The sequence below is a fragment of the Meles meles genome, chromosome 1, assembly GCF_922984935.1.
Source record: "Meles meles chromosome 1, mMelMel3.1 paternal haplotype, whole genome shotgun sequence".
In the NCBI taxonomy this organism is placed as follows: Eukaryota; Metazoa; Chordata; class Mammalia; order Carnivora; family Mustelidae; genus Meles; species Meles meles.
This window is the reverse complement of record NC_060066.1, coordinates 25,881,434-25,900,584: the sequence shown is the minus strand read 5'-3', so window position 1 is coordinate 25,900,584 and position 19,151 is coordinate 25,881,434. Positions and strand designations below refer to the sequence as shown.

General features: G+C 34.7%; 1 protein-coding gene across 2 annotated transcripts in view; it reads right to left on the bottom strand.

The window, feature by feature from the left end:
• Nucleotides 1–19,151, bottom strand: part of CSMD3 (CUB and Sushi multiple domains 3) — a 1,273,428-nt gene that overhangs the window by 973,957 nt on the left and 280,320 nt on the right. The gene's annotated exons all lie outside the window — the stretch shown is intronic.

Here is a 19,151-nt window from a genome sequence, read left to right as displayed (position 1 = left end):
AATGAAATGAAAATATTTTTGAAGTTGGAGAGACTGGCTAGAATTCCCAATTTGTTTAACCTGAAAATATAATAAGAAGTGCATACAGTTGTCAAGTTTTAAATAGATGAATATGTTAGGATATAAGGCAGTATCTACTGCCTTATTTTATTAGTTAATACTAAAAGTATACAAGTATACAAATATAAGAGAGTTTTTAAAATATATATATTTTTTAATTTATTTGACAAACAGAGATCACAAATAGGCAGAGAGGCAGGCAGAAAGAGAGGAGGGAGCAGGCAGCGAGCCCCATGTGGGGCTCGATCCCAGGACCCTGAGATCATGACCTGAGCTGAAGGCAGAGGCTTTAACCCACTGAGCCAACCAGGCACCCCCAACGTAAGAGATTTTTAAAATGATATTCATTTCAGAGAAAAATCCAATTTCACTGTAAATGAAAAGAAATGGCAAGAAAATATATAGAAATAGCAAAACAGAACTTAATGAGGTTAAGAATTATTTTTCCCAATATTATTTTTTAAATTTTCTCTTATCTTTATATTATTTCATACTATACATTGTTAATACAAATACAGACTAATGAATTACTGAGCAAAAAGATATTCAAGTTTGAGTAGGCAATAATTTAGTTAATGGTATTATACAAATGTTAATTTCCTACTTTTGGCAATTATGCTATGGTTACATATCTAATATTATGGGAAGCTTGATAAGAGTATAGAGGAATTCTGTACTATTTTCACAATTTAACTGAAAGTCTGAAAATATTGCAAAATAAAAACCTAAAAAACCACTGCAACACAAAAATGAAGTATGTTTCCATTTTGCCTTGATACTCACCCCAGTTATATAGTTAGTAAGATCCATGCAATGTTATTTAATATTAAGCCAAATACCTGTAAACCACTATAATATGGAAAATATCAATGACAGTAAGTAAAAATACCAAAATAATATATAGATCTAATTTTACAAAAACAATGGCCATTTATAAGTAAGAAGAGTATACAGAGCTGAAATTTTATATTTTTACCCATAATAGGTATATGGTACTTTTGGGAGTGTTTCCTAAGTGAACATGATTTTTTCTGTATAAATTTTTCCACGATAGTGAAAGAAAAAAATCAGTGATAAATTTCAAATGAAGTCAGTTTAATCAGTGAAAAATGTATTGATGACATATAGAACCTGAGTTACATATATAAAGTATCTACTTTTAGTTTAGGACAATTACTTTAGAATATGAAACCTAAAACAGGAAAAAAAACAAATTTGACTAATATTATATACAGAACCTGAGTTACATATATAAAGTATCTACTTTTAGTTTAGGACAATTACTTTAGAGTATGAAACCTAAAACAGGAAAAAAAACAAATTTGACTAATATTAATTACATATCAATGGTTTCTATAAATAACAAGCAATTTCCTTAAGCTTCCTCTGAATTTAAAGATACACCATAAACTGATATCTGTAAAATACTGTAAATATCAGTAGATAAGGTTAATGATTTCTAATATTTCAGTTTTCTATTTTTCCAAGGCATATATGTTCATTTTCAGCAAAACTTAAATACATTATCTGTGAATTTTGAGTGATCTTTAAAAATACTTTTGAAATATACAGTTTATTTTGAAATAGGTGGGGTTTTTTTTTTTGAAAATTCATTTCATTGAAAGATGAGATGTTTGCTGCAAGAGATGGTGAGGTTAATAAGTTTTGATAAAATGAATGAGCATTCGATCCCTTGAATATAGTAATAACAAAGGAAATTCTTGTAATGAAACTGCCACTTATGGCCTTAGAATCAATCCACTGCTTTACCTCTCACATCCTAAAAATTAATTAAGGTCAGGACTTCAATTATCCTAAAGTTCTATATCTAGGAGAAAAAGCAGTTTTCAAATTATTTCACAGGAAGCAGTTAACCAGAGGAATGAAGGGAAATAGAGAAGAAAGCTCTAAATAGTTCTTATATTCAGATTTAACTTTGATTTAAATGAACAAATAAACTTTACCCAGAACAAAGTATCTACATCAAAAATGGAAAACATAGGAAGTGAGTCAATGAATAGCAGCACTGGTTGGATTCTTAATACATGACCTAATCTAGTGCCTTCCTTGTGGCTGATTAGCTGGTTCTCACCTTCAGGAAATTCCCACTTTGGATTTCCCTTGTTTTTTGACTTTCATAAATAAAAACTACCCATCATTCTCTATAGACAGAGTAGCCCATGAAGACAGGTATGAAGATGTTTCACATGTTTAAGAGATCCCAATTCTATAGCCACTGTGCATAGATTGCATTTTTTGTCTTCTCCCAACCCTTTAACTTGGGACTTGTCCCTAAGCTATGTCCATTTTAAGACAAACAGCCAAGGATGTGTTATTAACTGAAAGAATTATATAACCCACCACACACACACACACACACACACACACACACACAAAATGCTGTATTCTGATTCACATTTTAGTCTTGATTTTTAAGAAAATAAACAATGCTTCATATTGAACTTTTAATTTGTTATTTAATAGGACTGTCTAGAACTAGCAAAGTTAGACTAATTTTTAGGCATTTACTTCTACCAGCTATCAAGAGTTTGAATTGCAGGGGGAAATGAAGACACTCTCTACCAGGTTTAGTAAAGCAGATTATAAACTAATCATTAATATACATGGTATTTACAATGTGGTGATTTTTTTTTATCATTCTTCAGGAAATCATTCTTAAGGAAAATAGAAATTGAAATTTAATCAATAAAGAGAGTCAAGTATCATATGGTCTCACTTATTTGTGGAGCATAACAAAGAACACGGAGGACATGGGGAGATGGAGAGGAGAGGGAGTTGAGGGAAACTGGAGGCGGAGATGAACCATGAGAGACTGTGGACTCTGAAAAACAACCAGAGGGTTTTGAAGGGGTGGGGGAGGGGGTGGGAGGTTGAGGAACCAGGTGGTGGGTAATAGGGAGGGCACGTACTGCATGGAGCACTGGGTGTGGTGCAAAAACAATGAACACTGTTATGCTGAAAATAAACAAAAAAAATAAAATAAAATAAAATAAATAAAGAATTTTTATAGTAATTCACCAAATGTATCTATAAGGTAACAACATTCTGCTTATCACTTCACTGTGTTCCTGAAGCAAATAATTACATCTAAAGGGCAGAATTCCCAGACTCAGTTATCTTCTCTCACCAATAGATGACACTAATATACGGACTGAAAAGTTTATGTGATTAAAATAAAACAATTGTAGAACCGGACATATTCTCATCTGATATTCCATAAAGCAAAGATTAAAATGGGATTAGAGTGTTCTGAGAGTACTTTAAAGTTATTGCCATAATACTGTTATTCGAGTACTGATCAATCTTTTAAAGCAAAAATTGTACTACAGCCTTATTTGAATTTATTCTTTGAATCTGTGCCATGAGATTGTGTTTGTAGATAAAACAGAAAGAGCCAAGTGTTCCCCTGGGTGGCATAGTCAGTTAAGAATCTGCCTTTGGCTCAGGTCATAATCCTGGGGTCCTGGGATCCAGCCCCAGAGCAGGTTCCCTGCTCGGTGGAGAGTCTGCTTCTCCCTCTACCTCTACCCCTTGCCCCCAACTGTGCTCTCTCTCTAGCTTGCTCTCTCTTTATTTCAAATAAATAAATAAAATCTTAACACACACACACACACACACACACACACACACACACACACACACACACAGAAATACTCATGTGATTAGTTTAGTGAATTGAGAAAATTCCTGGAAAACAAGTCTGAAGACTTTACACTCAAAAAATGTTTCTGAAAATGTCAAATACCCTTTATATAAGTTTACTGCTCTGTCCAAGTGATTGAGTCAAATTAAATTTCATCTGTTTTTGCTAGAAATATCTGTATTTTATTTATCCTCTCTTCTCATATTGAAATTATCAGCAAATAATATGAAGGCATTTTGGCAATATAAACCATGCTAAAGTGTATGGGATTATTGATAAAGCCAAAAATTACTTGAGGAAGATCCAAGATAAATAAAACTCCAAATGGAGGTTGGAATTTATTGACACTCCTCTGTATTAGTTGAAAGGAAATATAACTATAAATTACTTAGTAACTAATTTATTCATCAGAAGTTCTTGAGGGTTATGGTTAACTTTGATGCTCTGTGATGTGTATCATTTAAAGCAACACCACCTCCTTTGCCTTCTAAAAATTTACAGCTTGAAATGTTAATAGTCTTAATTGAGATCAGCTGTGAGTCATCCTCTTTTCCAGGCACTTAGGCATTCATAGTCCTGCTTACACCTCACAAATTACCCAATGTCATATATGGTTTTCCCTGTTGTACAGAAAGAGAAACTGAGACTCAGATTAAGTAACTTTCCCAAGGTCACCCAACTAAGAAGTAGATTTGTAGTTCATGCCTAGATGTCTCTAACTTGGAAAAAAGAAAAGTCTTAGGTTATTTCACAATTGCATGTTGTTGTACATGAAAAACGGATATTCATTTCACAAGTGTTTATTAAGTGGCTAATATGGACAGTATTCTGGGGATAGAGTTTTGCGTATGACATACATGGCCCTGCGAATTTATCAAGTTGGTATCAACCAAGTCAATAAGCAAGTAATTACACAGCATTAATTATAATATCATAATGAGATAACGGAAACATAAAAGCTATAATGAAAGTATATAATTGAGAAAACTTAGTCTTGATTAAGAGGAGGTCTGAAAAGAAATTCCTGATAAAGACAGATTTAGGGATGCCTGAGTGGCTCAGTGGTTTAAAGCCTCTGCCTTCAGCTCAGGTCATGATCCCAGGGTCCTGGGATTGAGCCACACATGGGACTCTCTGCTCAGCAAGGAGCCTGCTTCCCTTCCTCTCTCCTTCTGCCTGCCTCTCTGCCTACTTGTTATGTCTGTCAAATAAAAATAAAATATTTCAAAAAAAAAAGATTTAAACTGAGTTCTGAAATAGGATAAGGAGTGAGATGGATTTGAAAAAAAAAGTTAAGTGGGTTCAAAATTTGGAAATGGGAGAATGAAAATACTGTAATAGTTATTAGATTTGGCAAGGTTTTATGGGTGTGGTAGGGTATAAACTGGATTGGAAAAAGAATTTCAAAAGTGTTGGCCAAAGACAAGTTCATGTAATGAATACATAAACTATGCATAGGTTCTTAATTAGAAAAAGGAACCATTTCTGTCACTAAATATTTTTTGAAGGAGTCACTCAAAAGCTCTAGAGAATGATTCAGAGTGAATAATTGAAATCTATTCTAAATGCACATATAAGCAGAGATTTTCATAAGTATGTATGGTATGTACTTTGTGAGTTTACTAATTGAATAGTAATTCAATCTTGAAAATAATTAATTGGTAAACAGGACCATGAAAATTAATTATTAAAAAGATGAGAGACAAGAATACTGTATGCATACTATTTGTACCTAAGAATATCAACTTTATAAGGCTGTTAATGTGGCTATATAAAACAAGATGTAAGTTATTTATATGCTGAACAACAATGCAATACATGACAGGTATTTTTATTAGCTCAACAAACTGCAAGTTTATTTTTATTATAGTCAATTTTGCATTTTAGACATCTAAATTAGGTGTGATTAAGTTATGATCTACTAAAGGTAGGGCCATGTCTTCAATAAATGCTGATTAACTACATTAAATCATTCCTGATATCTTAAAAATAAATAAAAAAAACAGTATTTTAGTCAAAGGTAAAATTCAATTACTCCTCTCTAGATCATAAGGGAAATCCAAGTTGTAATTCAACTCTTGGTAAGATATTTGTACAACCAAATTTGCAAAGAGTTCCTTATGGGTGTCATTGATTCATCAATTCTTTTATCTCTTAGTTGGTATCATATATGAAGCACTATGCCAAGCACAGTGATTATAAAAAGATACCTGGTGTACTGCATCCTAACAAACTCCAGGTAAGTAAAAAAATAAACTTTCAAATACTTTTGAAAAAAACTTAAATACTGAAAGAGAGTGTATATCAAGGAATATAAGAGAGGTTTTATCACATTTTCCTTGGAGAAAGTCAATAAAACTCTACTAAGCAATTTAGAAAAAGAGGAGTGATTTATACTAATAAACACTTTACAATAACCTTGGCCTTTAAAAAATCCCCAATTTGTTAGGAGCACATGTATAATTGTGAAAGGCAAGATATTTAGCAAAATATCAAGAAGAAAACCTGACCTTGAAAATTAGGAATGAAAATCGAATGAAAGGATAACGGATACCATGACTACAGAATTGCATAATTATTCAGTCAAATAGATGAAGCATGATCCTGCTGAGATCAATTAACAATGCTTTAAAACACTGTAAAATTATGTCTACTAAGGGAAGTAAAATCAGGTTGTTTGTACTTCTTACAGAAAATTAATCTCAAGTTTTTTATTTCCCAGATGATTAAAAATAATTTAGGGGAACATAACATCAAGTTGAACCACCTACTACCTCTCATCCTGAGACTTCAAAGCACTTAACCAACTAATACATTTTCCAACTTTTCTTGTGGTACAAAATGTTCTTTTATTAAAGATACTAAACCATTCCATTTATATAGGATATAAATGGTGTCATTTGAGAATTCACTTGCAGACTAGATGAGCAAATATTTTGTGAATATTTTGAATCAGCTATTGCATCTATCCTGTTCCCATGGGTTTTTACTTCAGTATATATGACTGAATGATTTTTTTTTTTTTAATTTGCTTCCTCACTAAACTGTGAGCATCTTGAGAATAAGGGGTCTAATTCATCTTTATGTATTAAGAATTTAGCACATTCTGTGGTATGCTGTTGACAAGCAAAAAAGGATTGCTCGGTTAATTGAGTTATTTCCTCTAATAGAAAAACATAAAAGACGATCATCACACAGAGTTTGTAGGAGTAAATATTTAGAGACAAAATAGAGTGGAACCAGTAGACTAGAAAAGAGCTGTAGGCACATCATGAACTAAACTTGTGTCATAATAAACACTGGGACACACTGCCTGCATGTGATTTTATAGATCAAATTATATAATTGTGCCATTTAAATCTGTTTTTTTTAAATGAAAAAATCATTAACTTCTATAAACCAGTTCTTAAGCATGAAAGTTCCTAAGCTGCTGGCCAGGTCACAGTCCTTACGGGGATGTTGGAAATGAAGCAAACGTTAGGCCATATTTGACATTGTAAAAGTTATCTTGAAGCTTCATAGAGGTTTAGATTTGGCAATCAAAAGGACAAATACTTATTTTTTAGTGTTATTATTTTAACTTAATGAAATTAATTCAAACAAAGTATTGGCTGCTGGAGAAGATGGAATAACATTGTATCTGTATGAGGGTAAACCGACACTTTTCAGTTCATCTAAGAAGAAAATAGATTACTACATTGATTTGACTGGGATGAGGGAGAATGCATACAGATTACAATGCATTTTAAACAGCAACAGAAGAAAAATCTATTGTCACTATTTTTTTTTTTAATTGAAGTAAATCCTTGGGTGGGCTGGTTATAATGCCAAGGGAAGGAAGGGTGAAGCAGTAAAACAGTTAGTGTAAAAACCAAACACATAAAAGGTTATGTTGTCTAGGTAACACTATTCTGTTTTGATACTGGTATATAGGGCCCAAAGGTGACACAGGTAAAAGTTTTTAGAGGCAGATCAAGAACAATTGTCAAATACAATGGAGAAAATCCACTGCACAATATCCAAGACTAGCAGTTGCTGGTTATATGCTTTGGATCTGTGAATAAGAGGCAGTTAATATTCTTATGTTCTTTCAATTTCAAATATCTGTGTTCTTATTTTTTCTTATAAAATAAATTTTATCACCTAAACTGAACAGATGAAAAACAATACTGTATTTTTATTTTGTAAACTACCAATGTATTAAAATAGATGGGTAGAAAGGTTATATTAAACCTAGCTATGGCCTGTGTAGTTACCAAAATTTTAACAAAGCAGAAGAAGTAAAAATATAGAATAGAAACATATTAGCAGCCATCCTCACTTTAAAGGTTTCTAAAAATGGAATAATGTTGCATCTGTATGAGTTGCATTTGAGAACTTGATTCAGAATAATAGAAAAATATGAATAGACTCCCCTCTCCTATGACAGAATTGGGACAAGTATCTGTATTAAGACTTTTGGATAATTTAATTCTTTAAAAAGATGTGTTAAGCTGATTATGGATAATTTACTGGGTTGCTTATTCATCCAATATGAGTGAGAGATGCCACTGTGTTTCAGCAATTAATCAATCACCAAATAATTACTGAAGCTTGAAGTATAAATGTCAAAGGGATATAAAAAATAGGACACTGTGTCTGTTCTTTTGGAACTTATAACTCAATGGGAAACATAAAACATGTATAGTATGACCTTCTGGCAATTAAATAAAAAAATGGACTCCATAGTTGAATTTTTAAAAGTTACCTATTGTATATTTATACAAAAGGAAGAATACTGTATAAAATAAAGAAGGATTTTTGTTGGAGAGGAGCCAAGAGTCAAATAAATCATATGAATAAAGGCAAGAAAGAGAAATGCACAAGATATGATCAAGGGTCATGTGCAAAATAAATGGCCTAAATAGAATACTATACGGAAGAGGAAAAATAGAATGAAATGTAAGAAACAAATCTTAGGGTCACACTTTGGAGAGCCTTTAAGTTAGTTGTCTTACCATCAATGATATGCTAATGCAGTCCTAAAGGTCCCATAATGAAATGGCTAAACTAAAACTTTAGTAGTTCCTCTATGTGACTCTCTGACTGGTCTAGGCTGGGTGAGATCAGACTCTGCCTTCAGGTCATCAGGGACTCAAGATTTCTTCCACCTTGCTTCTCTGTCATCCCCTTGGGCCTTACATTTGTAAATTGGGTAGAATTCGATTTCCAGAAATGTTGAATTCCAGGCTACCTTGAATTCAGAGGATACTGGGAGAAAGGAACTCTCCCTCCCTTTCCTTTGATCCTGACAAAGCCCCTTCTCATTACAAAATCCTATTCAAATTCCAAAGTTTCTGGGAAATGCACAGCCTCTCCCCGCACCACCCACCACTGATTAAGGGCAATTCTAGTTTCCCATGGATCAGTACCTGTTAGAGCAGAAAAGGATGGTCAAAATAAATATCTTTGTGTGGATGAGAGAAGAAAAGGAAATATTCCACAGCAATTGTCAAGAAAATAAACAGAACATATTAGACAGGCATTATGATTTTCCTACCCTAGAAGACCCTGGTACTGTTCTTGAGAAGATAATCCCTTATCCTGTGTCTTCCGCTATCCCCTGGCATTTCCTGTTGACTAGTTCTTACTTGTCCACATTCTCTGTGGCAAAATCTGAAGTGGGTATGGGAGAGCAGAGTCTCCTTGGGAGTACATAGGGCTGATACCTTGCATCTGCAGGTTTGGTACCTGAAAACTGCCTTAAGAACTGAACAATCAAAGGGACTTGAAGAGGACTTCTAGGATTTATTGGCTAAAACTCCCCTCAAAACTTAGTAGGAAATGGTTTGTTTCCAGTTATTTTCATGTGCCAGTGACCACTCTCCACACACCCACAAACAGCTTTCCATGTCTCTCACCATCTTTTTAATTGGGACTACCTTGGAGTAATCTGAAGCAATACGCCTGAGCAGGAATGCAACATGATTTATTTCATCTTTGCCCTGGGGCTGCTATCCATCCTTTGACTAAGCTTAATAAGAGACTCTGCTAAGCCTTCTTATCCCCTGCTGTACAGAAGCAGTTGGCTTTTCCGACCCAAAAGTCACCAAAATTTTAGACTCTATTGCCTTCCATCTCTCTTTAAAACTGTCCAACATATGCCTCAGCTGTTGGCTATGTCGTAAAACGTCAAACGCAACCAGGAACAGCCACAGACCTTAACAACTTTACCTTCACTCTTTTGGAACTAGACCCTCAGTGCTCTGCCTTCCACATTGTCACCACATTTGCCATCACGCAGAAGAGTCACCAGCTGTGCAGTTCATAATGCTTCCTCACTGCTCTTCCTGACCACAAAACAGTAACATGTGTTGTAGGCATTTCTTTCAACGCACCACTTCCGGAACAAATATTTCATCAATGTCAGACACAAAAACCATTTTTTTAACTTTCTTTTTTTATTTTTTTATAAACATATAATGTATTTTTATCCCCAGGGGTACAGATCTGTGAATCGCCAGGTTTACACACTTCACAGCATTCACCGTAGCACATACCCTCCCCAATGTCCATAACCCCACTCCCCCTCTCCCAACCTCCCCCTCCGCCCCAGCAACCCTCAGTTTGTTTTGTGAGATTAAGAGTCACTTATGGTTTGTCTCCCTCCCAATCCCATCTTGTTTCATTTATTCTTTTCCTACGCCCCTAACCCCCCATGTTGCATCTCCACTTCCTCATATCAGGGAGATCATATGATAGTTGTCTTTCTCCGATTGACTTATTACACTAAGCATGATACCCTCTAGTTCCATCCACATTGTCGCAAATTGCAAGATTTCATTTCTTTTGATGGCTGCATAGTATTCCATTGTGTATATATACACCACCTTCTTTATCCATTCATCTGTTGATGGACATCTAGGTTCTTTCCAAAGATTGGCTATTGTAGACATTGCTGCTATAAACATTTGGGTGCACGTGCCCCTTCGGATCACTATGTTTGTATTCTTAGTATACTGTATACCCAGTAGTGCAATTGCTGGGTCATAGGGTAGTTCTATTTTCAACATTTTGAGGAAGCTCCATGCTGTTTTCCAGAGTGGTTGCACCAGCTTGCACTCCCACCAACAGTGTAGGAGGGTTCCCCTTTCTCCGCATCCTCGCCAGCATCTGTCATTTCCTGACTTGTTAATTTTAGCCATTCTGACTGGCCTGAGGTGATATCTCATTGCGGTTTTGATTTGTATTTCCCTGATGCCGAGTGATGTGGAGCACTTTTTCATGTGTCTGTTGGCTATCTGGATGTCTTCTTTGCAGAAATGTCTGTTTATGTCCTCTATAAAAACCATTTTTTAAAGCATAAAGGGAGTTAACATAGTTTCTAGGAACAGGCTGTAGACTGGACCTCTTGATTCATATAGAATTAGCCCAATAAGAGGACTGCTCCCTTGAAGCCGCCCCAGGAATTAAGTTTACCTGGAGTCACTGCCACCTCACCACCAACCTCTTAACAGCAGAAAGAAACAAGTTTTCTTACCCATAGGAAGTTGGACAATGTTGGAGAGTGATTTAAAATTGCAGCATGGATAACAAAACCCACAGTGAGAATCTGCAGGAAAGCTGCCTCTGCCTAAATTCCATGTTACATTCTCTCACAAACAGTGCATATCCTTGGAGGAACTTAATTCACATTCACTATAACAAAGTCTCAGAAATGTGGTTTTTACCCCTGACATTGTCTTTTTTTTTTTTTTTAAGATTTTATTTATTTATCTAGAGAGAAAGAGCACAAGCCAGCGGAGGAGCAGAGGGAGACAGACAAGCAGACTCTGCAATGGGCTCAGAGCCAGAGGCAGGGCTCGATCTCATGACCTTTAGATCATGACCTAAGCCAAATCCAAGAGTTCTATGCTCAACTGATTGAACCGCCCAGGCACACTTTTTTCCTGACGTTTTCAGTTAGAGAGTGAAGTAGAGACTGACAGAATTTATCTGATCATTCTGTCTCATTTTTAGGTATCTCCCTTTTGGAGAGTTTATAGGTTAATGCTTTCAACATACCTCCATGTTAGCTTCCAACTTGAATACAGAAGCATGTCCCATTTCCTACTTCATGGTCAACATCCTCCACAATCAGCCCATTTACATTTCTCCAATATCTCCCTATGCTCAACTACTCTATTTCAGTCAAATATTACCTGCTTCCCCAATATATCATAAGTATTCTTGTTTCACAGGTTTGTACATTTGAAATAGCTCCCATTTCTTCTCTGTCTACAAATATTTCTACCCTTAGAGACCTAAACCAATTCCTACCACCTCAGTAAAGATTTCTAAACTCTCCAGTCCACGTTAATCACCTTGGCTCTTGAATCAAAAACTTTTTCTATTATATTCATTGACCACTTATTCTAATGTCTTAAGATATCTCAATTTACCTTTTATTGTTTTCCATTTAAATTCCATAATGTTCTCTATTTTCTAATGTGTAAATATTTTGTAGTTCATTGATTGGTGACCATAATCAAGGCAGATATTGTGTTTTTAAAGGGCATCTTTAAAATCACAAAGTCTTAATTCAGATACACTGGGCTCTTGATATTTATTTGGCTAAAGAACTAGCTTATTTCAAAAAACTGGAAAGTTAGGAAAATAGGATATGTCCAAATTATTTCAAATTCCTGTGGAAATTCAACTACCTTTGAGAAAAAAAGTTCTGAGTCCCATGTTGAAAAAAAATTTTGAGAAAACAATCTTTGTAGGGACAGGATTGGTGGGGAATTGGAAACCAGGGCCTTGAGAGTTTCTCGGATGACAAGGAATACAAGAATCCTGACTATTGTATTCTTTCAGAGTAATGCTCACATTTCCTCCCTGCAGGAACAGCTCTGAAGGTGTGAAGAACAACTACAAGCAAATAAAGGAGCTTGTTCCAGTTAATCTGCATTCTTGCAATTGACCTTATCATCAGGAAATGAAATATAGTGGAAAAAAAAAAGTGTTCTGAATTCTATCTGTACCCTTTATTAGTATGTGGCCAGAGAAACTTTTACTCTTCAGTTTCTTCTTTGGTACCATAGGCATTACTGAAATTTATTTGGGCTATTTAAGCAAATTAATAGGGACTCACTATGATTTTAACTATGTTGTGAGTTTCAAGGTAGCGCCACATTTTAACATTCATTTAATGGTCACCTGTTCCACACTGAAAGGATCTGCACATGAACTCATTCTCCTCAAAAAATATGTATTTATGAAGCTTGAGTTCATTGAATGTAATTTCATTCTATTCAAACCACATCACATTTCACAATGGCAAAGGTTTCCCAACAATGCATTTACAGCGTTATTCAGTTCACTTATCTTCACTGAGATCTTAACATTGAGAATGTACTTTACCTTTTTAAGCACCAACATCTACTAATCATGCTAACTAGTTTTGTTACTGGTTATAGCTCATGGTATAGCACAATAGAAATAGTTTCACAAGAGCTATGAAAAACTAATTGAAACCAATTATGACAATTATCTCTCTGTTCAATTGCTTGCGCTAGAGTCTTTCCTCATACCATACTGTCAGACTGCAGACAATTTTCCCTGATGTGACCTATCCAATTGCATTTCAGGCTTTATTCAGTGAGCATGCATACTTCTGATTAAAATTAATAGGAGCTATGCATGTTTTGAGTGAGGACTAGAGTTATTAGGATTGTAATATGAATATAAGTGAGAATTAAGTATCATTTGGACCTTCTTATTTTAATTAAGTACCCAAACACTTTTAATCAAGCATATAATTAAATTTAAGGGGAAGTGCATTGTGTGCTAATTGCCATTGATTATTAATAATATGCTTATTTATGCATGCAAACTCTATAATGGCATATATCTCCAAACTCTTTCTGAATGATAATAACTGAATTTTGCTTAATGAAACTATTTATGAAATGGAGTCCTACAAGAAATGTCAGATGAGAAAATATTCAGATCGCAGAACTCTTCCTTACTAACTTTTCCTTTTGAAAACTTAGAACATATCACACGAACTCATATGGAAGAACACCTCTAAGATGGAATTGCTGTTTTCCCCACTTCTGTTTAGAGGAACAATATATGTTTTGGGGTTATTTGGTTAAAGCATTCATGTGCTCTTAAAAAGAAGCTAATCTTTACTTTAGCTTTTAAAAATGATCTTTTAAATTTTGCCATTATATACATTAAGGAATGATTTTTCATTGTATGCTTTAAATATATTCTTTTCTTGTGTCTGTTTATTCACTTTTTTTTTTGTAGGAGAACTGAATCAAACAGATTTTATTCAACTTTTCAGGATGAGGAAAACAAATGATATAAAATAAGTCATAAGAAATGAACTTATTATCTAATGGTGACTTGTTATGCAATTTCTACATGCTACGCATTTGTCTAGGCACTGGGGATACAATAGTAAGCAATGCATACCCCCCTTCCCTCACAGAGCTTGTGAGCTAAACTTGTGAGTAGGTGGTAGAGAGGGGACACAGATAATAAATAATATGTAAATAATCTAGACAATAAATGTTAAGGAGAAATATAAAGCAAGGAAGGAGGATGAGAAGAGGAAATAGAAGTTTTACATATGTTACCTAGGGAAGATTTCACAAAGATGGTAACATTTGAGTTAAGAAAGATCTGCAGATGAGGAGCCAGTTGTAGGGATATTTGGGGAGGAAGTAATTCAGGAAAGGAAACTGCAAATGCAAAGACCTTGAAGCAGAGACTTTTTAGGGTGTTCAAGGAATAGTAAGAGCCCAATTTTGTTGGCATGGATGGACTTAGGTGGAAATTGGGAGGAAATGAGATCAGAGAGTTAAAACAGGGCCAGCCAGTATAAGACTTTGAAGTCATTGTAAATTTATTTTCAACTCATTCATTTGAAATCTGTCTCTTCAAAAATAAGTTTATACAGCTATTTCCTGATATGTGATTTTTAAGGCATTTAATTATCTCCTCACAATGGAAGAGATTTACTCTGTTTTAACACCCCAGATCATTCCCCTTCTAACATACACTTCTCATAAAATTTTGGTTGAAATATTCAATTAAACATTATAAGTATGTAAATGCTATTCTTAGGATTCTTAACCAAGTTATGCATTATACTGATTACTTTTATGTCTTGAAGAAGTTTGTTTTCTCTAGAGTTAATGATTTCCCTTATTTTTATTTCAGACTGAGAAAAATATCAACTTAAAACTCTTTGCCAGTTGCCTGAATTTCTTCCCAAACACTCAGATACATCAATCTTTCAACATCAACTCAATGAAGAAAAATTTTCAGAACATTCCAATCTCCATCTGGGCAAGTTGATGTCTATTGCATGTTTCTAGTACCAGGAATTAATTTGGTAATCCCATTAAACTGTCTTCTTACTTGGATCTGTCTTTTCTACATCCCATAATGTTTTCTTTGTTATAATGAAACACCAATAGCTTCCTAAGAACATGTTCTCAAGAGACAAATAATGCACACCTATAAATGTCTTCATATCATGCTCAAACTCCATAATAATTTAGATGGGTTATAGAACTCTAGTATGGAAACCATTTACATTGGGATTTGCAAGGCAAAGCAAGATAGTATTGATGTTTTGAAAACCAATACCATTCTGAATTTTGTCACTTTGATTTCAAGCTTGTTTTTCCCTATTTCTCTTGTTAAAAATTTATATATTTATATATCGTGATATGGATTATAATTTTGTGTTATTTGACCAGGAACAAATCTTCAGTTATTCTGGAAACTTGTTGGGCCCTTTTAATATGAAAACTCAACTCTTGTCATCTGCTTTAGAAGGAAAAAAAAATGGATGATTTTTTCCCCCTTCATTTTATCAGTGATCTCTTTCAAGAATGACTTATTTGAAGACCCTTTTGGACTGCTTCTCTAATTATAATTGCTACTATACTAGTACTCTATATCTTCTTTCCTAAATCCTATATCTGGTTTTCCCCTTCTTTCTCTGAAGTTTTAATCAAATTTGCCTTTAAATCCATTAAATTTTTTATTTTTGTTTCATTTTTTAGATATTTCTAAGAATATTTCCTTATTCTCTTTCTACAGCATCATGTTCATGTTTTAAATCCCTTAGAAAACACTTATATTGGATTTTAGGTTGATTTTCAAAGTCTTCTTTTGCTTACATAGAGTCTATTTCTTTTAAACTGTTATGTTCTTTTTGTTTGGGACATGAACATCTACACTAGAGAACTTCTTCAAAAGTTAGAACTAATTTTTGCTAATATTTACAGCTATTTAAGAGCTGAATAGATGCTCTGAGTATATGTGTGGTACTTGATACCTGTAGACTACACTATAATTTCCTTGATTGTTTTGCTGAGACACTAAGTAAGTCAGTATCTTTAAGTACTTCCTTTTGAGCTGCTTATATTCTGCATAAAAGCATCTTTTGTCATCTTGGAGAGTACAGAGCTGGCTGCCAGTTTTCTGTGAGTTAAGTGATGAATAATGTATGTGTGGAGGAGGGGTGTCAAAATTTTGTATAGAAACATTCACTTAATCCACCTAGTTTTTTGTATTGGGTTTTTCTTTACAGCTTTATCTGAGACTCACTACCCTGAGTCTGTTTTACCTGTTTTAAAGAATAAACTTACAATATTCAGTTAGGGTACAGAAGTGGAAGTTACCAAGCTCATATTTTTGGTCCTCTCACTGGTTCTTATTTGGATTTTCAACTAATCTTGTTTTAAGCATGAATTTCACTGCCTCTTTCAGGGATACCTGGTGCTACCAATTCATGAGAACTTCTGGACATTCTGAGGTATAAATGGGATTGCTTCTTGGTTTTCCCTACTAGTGAATTAGGATTGAAGCTTCTGCTGACTTCTGAGTCTGTTACTACTGGTTCATCTGATTACTAGCTCCAACATACTGTTTGGTTTTAATCCTCCTCCATTATCTATATTCTTGTAAGTTTCTGGCATTTAAAAGCCTTCTAATTTATATGTGTAAAGAGAAAGTAACAGTCAATGTATTTAATTTTTTATTGTCATACAAAACTCCATACCCTGACCTCAAATATCAATTGGAAAAATGAGAAATTAACTATAAATGGATATCACTTACTAAACATATGGGACCTTAGGTTATAGGTAGACAAAAGCCCTGCATAATCCCAAATCTAAGAGGTTTCTAGTGATATATTTTTAAATATGTAAATGTATTTATAAATAGGTGTAAGCATATTTATAAATAAATATGTACTGTTCTAGAGGATTGGAGTCATTAAATTATCAAAGATGTTGGATTTACCTGTATCTAAATCTCATTAATTTAAAGTAACTGGGATGTACACACTGTTTCATATTCTGAATCTGGAGAAACATAAAACATTAAAATTGTAGGATAGACTGCCTATTAATTTCTATAACTTTCTATGAAATTTCATTGGATCAAGAACCAACGACCTCTGAAAACAAGCCACATCAAAATAGTACATTACTTTAAACCTGGCTGTAACTCTACAGGAGACAGCATGTCTCATGGTGAAATAGCAAAGGATCCTGCCATACTGTCTATGAGTTACCATATTCAAAAGCTAATCATACTATAAACATGCATAAAGGTGTGTTAAAATATATATATATATATATTACTGTAATATTTAACTAAATGTAATTTTAACAATGCCATGCATTTCTGAAAATATGACATCATTTATATGTTTCATTTTTTTTGAAGAACACGTCACTGTACACAAAAGAAGTACTCAATATGTGAATGAAAAAGAAAAAGAAAACATTGCAAGGGAGGGAAAAATGAGTAGACAGAACACAGACGAGTTTTTGCACAGTGACCAGCCCTGTATGATACTATAATGATGGGTATATGTCATTATATATTTGTCAAAACCCACAGGATGTACATCAAGAGTGAACTCTAATATAAACAATGGACTTTTGAGTGATAATGTGATAATATATGCTCAATTGTAACTGATGTACCACTCCAGAGCAGTGGTTCTTAGGTGGATGCTTCACGATATTACATGATCTTAGAGCTCTATTAGGAGAAAAATAATCATTTAGGTCTTAAGATTTCATGAAAATATAAGTCATAAACCAATTTTAAATTTTATTGCTTCCAACCAGAGGAAGGATGATGGTGGAGAAATAGGAGACTGAAATAGCATTAGGTCCCAGGAGTTCAGTTAGACAGTTATCAAAACATTCTGAATACCTACAAATTCAACAGGAGATAGAAGAGAAGAAGAGCAGCAATTCTAGGAAGAGAAAATCGACCACTTTCTGGAGGTAGGATGTGTGGAAAAGTAAATCAGAAGTGAAGGGAAAATAAACCATGGAGGGAGAGGCCAGCTCCCAGCAAGCAGTGGAGCAGCAGAGCACAAAATCAGATTTTTTAGAAGTCTGCTCCACTGAGGGACGTTGCTCCGGAGGCTACTCGGGGGTGGGGCACATGTGGGGACAGTGTGGTCTCGGGACCCACGGGGTTAAAGAAAGATCTGAGTGTAGCAGAGCACCCAGGTATCAGAACAGGAAAGCCAGCTACTGAGTCAGAGCCGAGAAGTGAACGCTCAGCTCGGGGGTACCTTAAACCATGATCCAAGGTACAGTGGAGCACTGCTTTTCAAGCAGAGACCCCACAAGGGACAGATCCAGAGAGACCCCCTCCTTCCTCCTCCAGGAAGAGTGGCAAGGGGGCACGTGGAAGGAATCTGCTGAGTTTGCAGACTCCAAACGGGGCTGTGCACCAGAGATAAAAACCCTCAGTCACAGGCTGGGTGAGCACAGAGTGTGGCCAGAGACCAGGGAGACAGGAGTAATTGACTGCTTTTCTCTGAGGGCACACTGAGGAGTGAGGCCCTGAGCTCTCAACTCCTCCAGGCTAGAGATTGGGAGGCCATCATTTTCATTCCTGTCCACCAAAGCTCTATGGAAAGCATTCAGGGAACAAAAGCTACTGGGTGAACATGAGCAGATTACATAGCCTGGCCCCTGGCAAGGGATGTGGCAATTCCATCACAGGCAAAGACATTTGAGAATCACAGCAACAGGATCCACCCCCAGAAGATCAGCAATAACATCCAACCAAGACCAAGTTCACTAATCAATGAGAACTGTGGTACTCCAGGACTAGGGGAAGCAACAGAATTAATGGCTTTTTTCCCATGATATTTGGTCTTGCAAGGTTAAATTTTTCTAATTTTATTTTTTTTCTTATTCTATTATTTTAATCTTTTCCTCTTTTCTCCTTTAATGTTTTTTAACTATCTTATCAATACTTTTTAAAAAAAACTTTTTAAATTTGTATTGTTATATTTATATTTTATTGCCTCATTGTATTTAACTTTATTTTTTGTATACATATAGGTTTTTTTTTTCTTTAAAATTTGGGATACAATTTCTTCTAATAGATCAACATATAC